Here is a 12,100-nt window from a genome sequence, read left to right on the forward strand (position 1 = left end):
TATAAAACACTTATATTTGGAAGGAAATTAATATGATAACATTGTCACTCAATGTGAAATCCAGTTGTTTGTACACATTATTAGGGATCATATTCTGCACTTTTGTACCTTCTTAATTAAGCCCATTTTCCATTTTCTTTTTTTTTTTTGTTTTTGTTGGCAAAGAAAATTATGTATTAATTCAGCAGCATTGTATAGATACTTCTACTGTTCTTAAATCAAAATACAATAATTTTGATTGATATTTTCTAAAACCAGTATTGTAATTTTTTCTGTGACTCTGGATACATTATAGGGGCTTACAGATACACTAACATTAGTGAAAATTAATTAAACACTAACAATGGCACTTAAGATGGAAATACCCTATAATGTCACAGATTAGGTATAAAGTAATACACAAACAGCTGTACAAGGTTTCTGATGTAAAGAATTCAGTAAATTTCGAAGCCCATACCCACTTTAATCAGAACCTCTAAACATATTAGCACTGGATGTGTTCCTGGGGAATCTCCCTGAAAGTGGTTCATGTTCCAAACCACGCAGCATCTACAGTTGTTGCTGAGGGCCTGTTACAAACAAGTTTTCAGCCGCTAGTACCCAAGACAACTTATACCAGATTGCTGTGGAGATCAAAGAGTAATTGTACTGCTTGTTCTTTGAAGAAGTCTCACACATTCCTTGTCTTATGTGATTAGATATTGTCCTTCAGAAATTAGTATGTGGAGCTGGCTGAAGCTGAGACAGTACCTTGGCCACTAAAACCTTTGTGATGTAATGTTTGCTTTTTAGATTGCCCTCAACACATAGGAGCCAAGACGGCATGTTGTACCTTATGCTGTCCAAACTATCATGCCACTTGCAGGGTGGGGAGTCTGTCACATTGCTTAACTTTAGTCACCTTTTTTAATGTTGTCAAAGTTATTTATTTTTGTTTCAAGGTTTCTGTATTCATGTTCATTCATTTAACTTTTTGAGGCGGGCGGAGTGGCCATGCGGTTCTAGGCGCTACAGTCTGGAACCGAGCGACCGCTACGGTCGCAGGTTCGAATCCTGCCTCGGGCATGGATGTGTGTGATGTCCGTAGGTTAGTTAGGTTTAATTAGTTCTAAGTTCTAGGCAACTGATGACCTCTAAAATTTGAGGTAGATTTTTATTTTTTGAGTGTTTTTTTTATATTTGTGCAACTGTTATTAGTGTCAAATATTCCTCTATTACAACTGCTTCTGTTTTTGTTCCATGTTATAATTTTGCTGTAGCAACAACAAAACTGCTAATGTGATACTCTGTTCAATTTTTGGTTGTATGCCTTAAAAACTTGTGAAGGGGTATGTTAGATCAAGTTTCTTGAAATTCTACTCAGTGAACAGGTCAACCATCGAAATAATGGTAAATATTGGGCAGAAATCTGGATGCTTCTTCATCCAAGAACTACATTCCCTTTACTGAATTGAGTTGGACAATTAAATCAATGATTTCCAGTTACTCAGCAAATTTGTCAAATGATATTTGTAACATTTTTAAGATGATGTTCCTCAATAGTGCTTCTGAACATTTTCACTTTTGTCCAAGGAAATGACATACCTAATAACTAATGGAATGGTATCACATTCCCAGGAACATATGTTAGAAGAAGTATGTTCATCGTATTACATATTGAGTTTCAATGAATCTACCATTCTTAAAGATGAAATAGAAAAATTTGAAAAAACATATGTTTTGGTCAGAGAGTAAGTGTTGGATAGCAACATATCAACTAAGAACTTTCTGTACTGGCAAAGCAGATAGTGAAACATCACATCAGAAATTATGTGAAGCACTTTCTGAACCCAGCTTGTCCCTACATACATCCCATGCTGGGATCAGGTAGACCTAACATCAGTAAGAAAGTGTTGAGGATGTTAGATAGTGATGGGCAGGAGAACTAATGCAGACAACTTGTAAACATCAGAACTTGCAACAGCCATACAATGCATAATGCCAATGTAAAGGCTTTGGAGTGTTTGGATGAAGAACCATCCAGATTTCTGGTCATTATTTACCATTATTATGATAGTTGACCTGTTCACTGTGTAGAATTTGAAGAAACTTGATCTAACATTCCCCTTCGCAAGTTTTAGAGGCATACAACCACAGGATGGTTTACTTTAGGACCTTCAGACAACAGGATTTTGGAACAATGGATGTATTCAGTATTATTTTAACTACAATACCATTCTGAATACTTTTAAAAAAACTTCGGTCAAAGCAGACCTTCATTTTATAATTTTATCTGTAAAAAGTTCTTCATAATGAAATCCTAACATTGGATAATATGCTTCATCTTGAGTAACTTGTCATTAGCAGGCAAGTAACCAAAGAGCTTAGCAGACTGGAACAATGTGAGAAGTTGTGCTTTTTCAAGAATGCCCAAAAACATTACATATAAGCTAGCAAACATGTGAAGGAAAAGAGATGCTTATCAAGTGCAATACTGAAAAGCTTTGAGTTTTAGACCCAAAGAAACAATAAAGAGAAAGACGTTGCAGTGACATGTGGAAGGTAGCAAAAATGGTGTCTTTTGATGTCCTCAGGATTGCTTATTAAATGACTGGATGGTTCTACAGTTTGAAATACACTGAAGCACCAAAGAAACTGGAATAGGCATGTGTATTCAAATACAAAGATAGGTAAAGAAGCAGAATACCACACTGCAGTCAGCAATGCCTATAGAAGACAACAAGTGTCTGGTGCAGTTGTTAGATCGGTTACTGGTGCTACAATGGCGGGTTATCAAGATTTAAGTGAGTTTAAATGTGGTACTATAGTCGACTTGGTGCCAAGCGATGGGACACAGCATCTCTGAGGTAGCAATGAGTGGGGATTTTCCCATACGACCATTTCACGAGTGTACCGTGAATATCAGGGGTCCAGTAAAACATCAAATCTACAACATCGCTGCTGCCAGAAAAGCATCCTGCAAGAACGGGACCAATGATGACTGAAGAGAATCGTTCAACATGACAGAAATGCAACCCTTGCACAAATTGCTGCAGATTTCAGTGCTGGACCATCAACAAGTGTCAGCATGTGAACCATTCAGTGAAACCTCATAGATATGGGCTTTGGGAGCTGAGGGCCCACTCATGTACCTTTGATGACTGCACAACATAAAGCTTTATGCATTGCTTAGGCCAGTCGGCACTGACATTGGACTGTTGATGACTGGAAACATGTTGCGTGGATGGACAAGTGTCATTTCAACTTGTGTTGAGTGGATGGTCATGTATGGATATGGAGACAACCTCATGAATCCATGGACCCTCCATGTCAACAGGGGACTGTTTGAGCTGGTGGACACTCTGTAATGGTGTGGGGCATGTGCAGCTACAGTTATATGGGACCCTTAATACATCTAGATACAACTCTGACAGGTGACACATACAAAAGCATCCTCTCTGATCCCTTGTGTCCATTTATGTCCATTGTGCATTCCAGTGGACTTGGGCAATTCCAGTAGGGTAATGCAGTAGCCCACACATCTATAGTTGCTACTCCAGGAACACTCTTCTGAGTTTAAACACTTTCACTGACCACCAGACTCCCCAGACATGGACATTATTGAGCATATCTAGGATGTCTTGCAACATTCTGTTCAGAAGAGATCATGACTCCATTGTACTCTTATGGATTTATGGACAGCCCTGCAGGATTCATGGTGTCACTTCCCTTGAACACTACTTCAGACATTATTCGAGTCCATGCCATGTCATGTCGTGGCACTTCTGTGTGCTCGCAGCGGCCATACACAATATTAGGCAGGTATACAAGTTTCTTTGGCTCTTCAGTGTAGATGACCCAGCTTTAGACAGCAAAGATGTTGACAGTTACTTATAGCAGCACATCTTGAAAGGAAAGTCATTATCCATAAAGTTAAAGTACCCAAATGCTTCAAAACTTCTTAAGGATCCTCTTACACAATCCCATGGGAGTGCAGACACAGTGAGAAGATATTCCATTTTAAAGCACAAATTGCGAGAAGACAGGCAGCAATGACTGATAGGCTTTTAAACAGTGTTTTGACTGTGAGGGATGTTTTGAGGCAATAGCCCCAGTTTCTTTCTGTGTCCATTGACTTGCAGCTCATTAGGTATGGACAGCAAACACACACAAATTATACTGCTTATAAGGAAGAATGTGAAAGGGAAAGAAAACTTGAATTGGAAGAAAAGTAAGATGAGGAACAAAACCAAGGTATCTTGCAGAGAAGATTTAAAAAATAAGTAACATCAATAAATCAATAGACTGTGAAGTGGATGCTGTGAAAGAATAGAAAAAGAGAACACCAAACTACCCAAAGAGGAATGAGAAGAGCTTCTCTCTCAAGCTTCAGTTAAACTGAAGAACGCATTTGAAAAAATCACTTAAAGGAAGCAAAATTAGGCCAGGGTATGCTTCAGGGTTCACAAATCATGAAAGTAGATAAAGAGTGAAAGAAAGGAAGGTGGAAACCATTTGGAAAGATCTTTAGAAAAGAAAACCTAGTGTTATTATTACATTTTTTACTAAGATTCCTAAGAAGTAGTAATCTAACAATATCTTGTTGATCTTTTTCCTGTATTGAAGTCTATGTGATATAGATTTTGTTTGTGAATTATGATTACCAAATTACCAATGTACCCACATATATTAATAAATTTGTATGAAGGAAAAAAAAATGGCACACCACATCCAGGATCATAATAGAGAAATTTATTATGTTCTTGACTGTCCTTTCTTAGTGGGATTATCAAAAATGAAAATAATTCATTTGTGCTACATCTTTTTATTGAAATTATTTGTCACCTTTGTGGGACTGGAGGTATCCAGTGGTGAGCACAGCAAGATGCTACAGAGCGTAGTTGAACTGCTTAGTTGATGAGTAACTCGCAACAGTGCTACAGTGGTAGTGGTGTTGATACAAATCAGAATAAACAAAGCAAACATTGCATTATATCTACAATAACAGTTGCAAGAGTTGACATTTTGTCAGAAAGGAACCCAAATATTTTCAGTGTGTGAAAGAAGTGGCAGATGAAATATTACAATTTCCGCAAGATGATTCAGTGGAATGTGTGGTATCATATACTCTTGACTGTGCAATGTACATCATGAGCAGTAAAATTATGACAATACATGCTTAAGAAGTGAAGGTTATATTGAAACAGGGGTTTAGCCTTCTAGATCATCATCCAGTATGGGTAATGTAACTGATGATGATAAACAGAAAGCCGAAATTCTAAACCTAGCTTTCAAAAAGTCATTTACGGTAGAGGACTGCAGCACCATTCCCCCTTTCAATTATCAAACAAACAAAAGGATGGCTGACCTAGTGTTTAGTGCATCTGGTATTGTAAAACAGTTAAGATCCTTAGACGCCAGGAAGGCATCTGGCCCAGACGATATCCCTGTGAGATTTTATGTTGACTATGCTATAAATATAGCACCATTCTTATCCATCATCTATCAGAGATCATTGGAACAGCGGAAAGTTCCACAGGACTGGAAGAAGGCCCAGGTCATAGCAATCTATAAAAAGGGTAGAAAATTGGATGCACACAATTACTGGCCAATTTCACTGACATCGATTTGTTGTAGAATTATGGAACATCAAAATAAATGCTCAGTCTTTGGAAGCGGTAACGTCCGTCAAGTATTTGGGTGTGACAATTCGAAATGATCTCAAATGGAATGGTTCAAATGGCTCTGAGCACTATGGGACTTAACTTCTGTGGTCATCAGTCCCCTAGAACTTAGAACTACTTAAACCTAACTAACCTAAGGACATCACACACATCCATGCCCGAAGCAGGATTCGAACCTGCGACCGTCCAAAGAACAGTGGCAAGATTCGTGACTGGTACATTTAGCCATCATGAGAGCATTACAAATCTCATATAAAGTTTGAAGTGGGACATACTTGCAGATAGACGGTGCACTAAACAGAAGAGGCTGCTCACTAAATTCCAAAATCCGATCTTCACTGAGGATGTAGAGCATATATTATTACCACCAACTTTCAAATTGCGCAATGACCACCATTCAAAGATAAGGGAAATAAGAGATTGTATTGAGGCGTTCAGACAGTCGTTTTTCCCTCGCGTGATCTGTGAGTGGAACAAAACGGGGAAATATGACTTTGGCGTGAATTGTGCCCTTCGCCGTACATGGCTTGGTGGCTAGCGGAGTATATATGTAGGTGTAGATGTAGATCCTTATCAGACAGGGAGCCACAAATCCTGTCTTCAGTGAAAGGTAGTAAAGGACAGTCATTGTCCAAAGATCGGGTACTAAACATAATTACATACATGGAAGACCATCCACAGCATAGTAAAAAAAAAAAAAAAAAAAAAAATATGAACAGATTTTGAATAACTCAGGAGTAATATGACCATGTAGTGCAAAAGAAAAACTATGGATATTTAAGAAAGAACAAGATGCTCTTGTTACAAAAATGTGTTTGCACATTTCAGGGATCCTCAATACAATTTACAGGATGTCCATGATAGTGCCCTACTATGTTCTGCACATCACATTGTGCATGACATAGATTAAAATGATTTAAAGGGAAGCAATTGGTGGTTGCATAACATCAAACAGTGCTACGGAATTGGATGGTGTGAGATAGTGCAATTTCAAACAAAATGTCAACTTGACATGCATGGCAAACTGCAAAATCGGCCTGAAATTTCATTGATGAAATAAACAAACTTATCTCATTGTTCAGTAAGGAATTTCTTTTCATCTCTGACCAATTGGGATTTGAAGAGGAAATACACATCAAAGGAATCCTGGAAATTAGAGATACCAAGAGAGTTGTATCTGGATCACTCAACAACAAAGCCTTAATGCATTTGTATACAATTATGCCGACTGTTAATCTGGATGGTAAATTGGCTGAAAAGTTATTTATTGTGCTGCAAGAAGTTGGAGGTGCTCTGCCCACTATGATTCATTCTCGTGTGCATGATCTTGCAAGAGCAGTAGGGAATATTGACATCACAGCAAGCAAGAGTGGAAAAATGGATGTAAGAGAACTACAACTGTGGTATAAACACTGCAGTTGGCCAATAGCTGGTCGAAATAACTTACTTTTGCTTGATTCCTGGCCTGCATATAAAAATCATACTCCTTTAGAGCAAACTATTCCTCCTGAAAAGTGTATGACATCGCAATTCATACCTCCTTTAACCACTATACAAATTCAGTCTTTGGATGTTTGTTTTTTCTGAGCCTATAAAACATATTATCACATTACTTGCAGCTATTCCTTAAATGATAGCCAGTCTCATAATAAGCTCCACAACAGACTGTTTTGCATTTGGTTGCATACCATCACATTCCTTCATTTTGCATCACCCTGTTACACCAGTATGATTCTATATGCATTCTGTAAGAGTGGATACCTGGCAGAACATCATGCGTGGTATGTAACACCCAAGGATTTCACCTTCAATCTTTAAGGTGTGAACCTATATGATCATTGTAGTGCACCATTTTTCATTCAGTGTTCATTTTGTGAAGTGTAATACCTAAATCTCATAGAAAGTTGAACTCTGCATCTCCCAAACACTCATTTTCTGTTGTCCTCATGAAGTACATGGTGAGACATTAGCCACCCATATTTTTCCTGTCATAATTGTTAACACTACACTTTCAAATGACCCCTACTAAAGATTGAACTTATGACCTCAGACTTGAAGAGTTCCTTGTGAGTAATAAAGTGGGAATACTATCAGATGTTGTTGTTGTTGTTGTTGTTGTTGTGGTCTTCAGTCCAGAGACTGGTTTGATGCAGCTCTCCACGCTACACTATCCTGTGCAAGCTTCTTCATCTCCCAGTACCTACTGCAACCTACATCCTTCTGAATCTGTTTAGTGTTTTCATCTCTTGGTCTCCCTCTATGATTTTTACCCTCCACAATGCCCTCCAATACTAAATTGGTGATCCCTTGATGCCTCAAAATATGCCCTACCAACCGATCCCTTCTTGTAATCGAGTTGTGCCACAAATTTCTCTTCACTCCAATTATATTCAATACCTCCTCATGAACCATGGACCTTGCCATTGGTGGGGAGGCTTGCATGCCTCAGTGATACAGATGGCCGTACCGTAGGTGCAACCACAACAGAGGGGTATCTGTTGAGAGGCCAGACAGACATCTGGTTCCTGAAGAGGGGCAGCAGCCTTTTCAGTAGTTGCAGGGGCAACAGTCTGGATGATTGATCTGGCCTTGTAACATTAACCAAAACAGCCTTGCTGTGCTGGTACTGCAAATGGCTGAAAGGAAGGGGAAACTACAGCCGTAATTTTTCCCAAGGGCATGCAGCTTTACTGTATGATTAAATGATGATGGCGTCCTCTTGGGTAAAATATTCCGGAGGTAAAATAGTCCCCCATTCGGATCTCCGGGTGGGGACTACTCAGGTGGACGTCGTTATCTGGTGAAAGAAAACTGGCATTCTACGGATCGGAGCATGGAATGTCAGATCCCTTAATCAAGCAGGTAGGTTAGAAAATTTAAAAAGGGAAATGGATAGGTTAAAGTTAGATATAGTGGGAATTAGTGAAGTTCGGTGGCAGGAGGAACAAGACATTTGGCCAGGTGAATACAGGGTTATAAATACAAAATCAAATAGGGGTAATGCAGGAGTAGGTTTAATAATGAATAAAAAAAATAGGATTGCGGGTAAGCTACTACAAACAGCATAGTGAACGCATTATTGTAGCCAAGACAGACACGAAGCCCTCGCCTACTACAGTAGTACAAGTTTATATGCCATCTAGCTCCGCAGATGATGAAGAAATTGATGAAATGTATGATGAGATAAAAGAAATTATTCAGGTAGTGAAGGGAGATGGAAATTTAATAGTCATGGGTGACTGGAATTCGTCAGTAGGAAAAGGGAGAGAAGGAAACATAGTAGGTGAATATGGATTGGGGGGAAGAAATGAAAGAGGAAGCCGTCTGGTAGAATTTTGCACAGAGCATAACTTAATCATAGCTAATGAGGAGGTATTAAATATAATTGGGGAGAAGCGGAGTTTGTGGCACAACTTGACAAAAAGAAGGGACCGGTTGGTAGGACATGTTTTGAGGCATCAAGGGATCACAAATTTACCATTGGAGGCCAGCGTGGAGGGTAAAAATCGTAGAGGGAGACCAAGAGATGAATACACTAAGCAGATTCAGAAAGATGTAGGTTGCAGTAAGTACTGGGAGATGAAGAAGCTTGCACAGGATAGAGTAGCATGGAGAGCTGCATCAACCTGTCTCAGGACTGAAGACCACAACAACAACAACCTCCTCATTAGTTATGTGATCTACCCATCTAATCTTCAGCATTCTTTTGTAGCACCACATTTCAAAAGCTTCTATTCTCTTCTTGTCTAAACTATTTATCATCCACGTTTCACTTCCAAACATGGCTACACTCCATACAAATACTTTCAGAAATGACTTCCCGACACTTAAATCTATACTCGATGTTAACAAATTTCTCTTCTTCAGAAACACTTTCCTTGCCATTGCCAGTCTTCATTTTATATCCTCTCTACTTTGACCATCATCAGTTATTTTGCTCCCCAAATAGCAAAACTCCTTTACTACTTTAAGCTTCTCATTTCCTAATCTAATTCCCACAGCATCCCCCGATTTAATTTGACTACATTCCATTATCCTCGTTTTGCTTTTGTTAATGTTCATCTTATATCCTCCTTTCAAGACACAGTCCATTCCGTTCAGCTGCTTTTCCAGGTCCTTTGCTGCCTCTGACAGAATTACAATGTCATTGGCGAATCTCAAAGTTTTTATTTCTTCTCCATGGGTTTTAATTCCTACTCTGAATTTTTCTTTTTTTTCCTTTACTGCTTGCTCAATAAACAGATTGAATAACATCGGGGATATGCTACAACCCTGTCTCACTCCCTTCCGAACCACTGCTTCCCCTTCATGCCGCTCGACTCTTATAACTGCCATCTGGTTTCTGAACAAATTGTAAATAGCCTTTCGCTCCCTGTATTTTACCAATTCCACCTTCAGAATTTGAAAGAGAGCATTCTAGTCAACATCGTCAAAAGCTTTCTCTAAGTCTACAAATGCTAGAAACGTAGGTTTGCCTTTTCTTAATCTTTCTTCTAAGATAAGTCGTAAGGTTAGTATTGCCTCACGTGTTCCAACATTTCTACGGAATCCAAACTGATCTTTCCCGAGGTCCGCTTCTACTAGTTTTTCCATTCGTCTGTAAAGAATTCGCATTAGTATTTTGCAGCTGTGACTTATTAAACTGATAGTTCGGTAATTTCCACATCTGTCAACACCTGCTTTCTTTGGGATTGGAATTATTATATTCTTCTTGAAGTCTGTGGGTATTTCGCCAATCTCATACATCTTGCTCACCAGATGGTAGAGTTTTGTCATGACTGGCTCTCCCAAGGCCATCAGTAATTCTAATGGAATGTTGTCTACTCCCGGGGGCTTGTTTCGACTCAGGTCTTTCATTGCTCTGTCAAATTCTTCACGCAGTATCATATCTCCCATTTCATCTTCATCTACATTCTCTTCCATTTCTATAATATTGTCCTCAAGAACATCGCCCTTATATAAACTCTCTATATACTCCTTCCACCTTTCTGCCTTCCCTTCTTTGGGTTTCCATCTGAGCTCTTGATATTCATGCAAGTGGTTCTCTTGTCTCCAAAGGTCTCTTTAATTTTCCTGTAGGCAGTATCTATCTTAGCCCTAGTGATATATGCCTCTACAGCCTTACATTTGTCCTCTAACCATCCCTGCTTAGCCATTTTGCACTTCCTGTCGATCTCATTTTTGAGACATTTGTGTTTCTTTTTGCCTGCTTCATTTACTCCATTTTTATGTTTTCTGCTATCAGATAATCCTCAAAAGCAATGACCATACCTTTCCTGGCCTTTGTAATCTCTAGTATGTTAACAACAATCTTAATCCATTATTTTGGTTGCCAATTGATCTCTGGATTTAACTGTTTGATGACCAACCCAAGTTTTATCCATAGTCAGGAATGTCTACAAAGTGATCTGCAGATTGTGCCTAAAGATTCCTATAGTCTGCGTTGAAATATTCATCCATATCAGTTTTTAGTGAAAAACCAGTTCCATAGCACGCGCGCGTGCGCGCGCACACACACACACACACACACACACACACACACACACACACACACACACACACATACACAGAGAGAGAGAGAGAGAGAGAGAGAGAGAGAGAGAGAGAGAGAGAGAGAGCCATTTCATGTCTAGTTTTTCAGGCTGTGTGTAACATACCTATTTGGCCTATTCAGTTGTAATAACTACAGTATCAATTATCTAACACTCTTTCATTCTGCAATTTTCTGTTATTATATCATGAAGCTTTCCTATAGCTTCTTGTGTTATAGTGCCAACACATGGAGCATACTTATTCTTTTATCTAGTTAATGTGTTTTAACTCATCAAGTGGCATTCATAAAGTGTCAATGGCAGTACAGAGTTCACATTAATATCCAATATGGTGAGTTATGTTTTCACTTTGCTGCAGAATGTGTATTGATGTGAAACTTCATGGCACATTAAAACTGTGTGCTGGACCAAGACTCGAACTCAGGACCTTTTGGGAAGTTTGGAAGGTAAGAGATGAGGTATGAGTCGAAGTAAAGCCATGAGGTCAAGTCTTGAGTTGTGCTTAGGGAACTCAGTTGGTAGGCCACCTGCCCATGAAAGGCAAAAGTCCCAAGTTAGAGTCTCGGATCAGCACACAGTTTTAAACTTCCAGGAAGTTTCATCCAACCTGGTGTTGATCTTTGCAGCTGTTCAACCCTTCTTATGAAAATGTATAATGGCAAGAAACTAGGTTCTTCCCACTCCCCCTCTATCTTCTAAGACAAGCATCATATTGACCACTTCATATAACTGCATACAGACAACTGTATGTTGAATTAGAAACTTTTATGGAAAGCGACAGAGATATCAAGCTTACCAAAAACTAATAAGATTCAGTTACATTTTCTACTTTATGCTAAAAAATTTTCTTATTTATGAAGCTGTCCTTGTGGATAGGTAGTGCAA

General features: G+C 38.9%; 1 protein-coding gene across 1 annotated transcript in view; it reads left to right on the forward strand.

The window, feature by feature from the left end:
* The window catches only part of LOC124555311, a 471,119-nt gene that overhangs the window by 254,728 nt on the left and 204,291 nt on the right, over window positions 1-12,100 (forward strand). The gene's annotated exons all lie outside the window — the stretch shown is intronic.

The sequence above is a fragment of the Schistocerca americana genome, chromosome X (assembly GCF_021461395.2).
Source record: "Schistocerca americana isolate TAMUIC-IGC-003095 chromosome X, iqSchAmer2.1, whole genome shotgun sequence".
Classification (NCBI taxonomy): domain Eukaryota; kingdom Metazoa; phylum Arthropoda; class Insecta; order Orthoptera; family Acrididae; genus Schistocerca; species Schistocerca americana.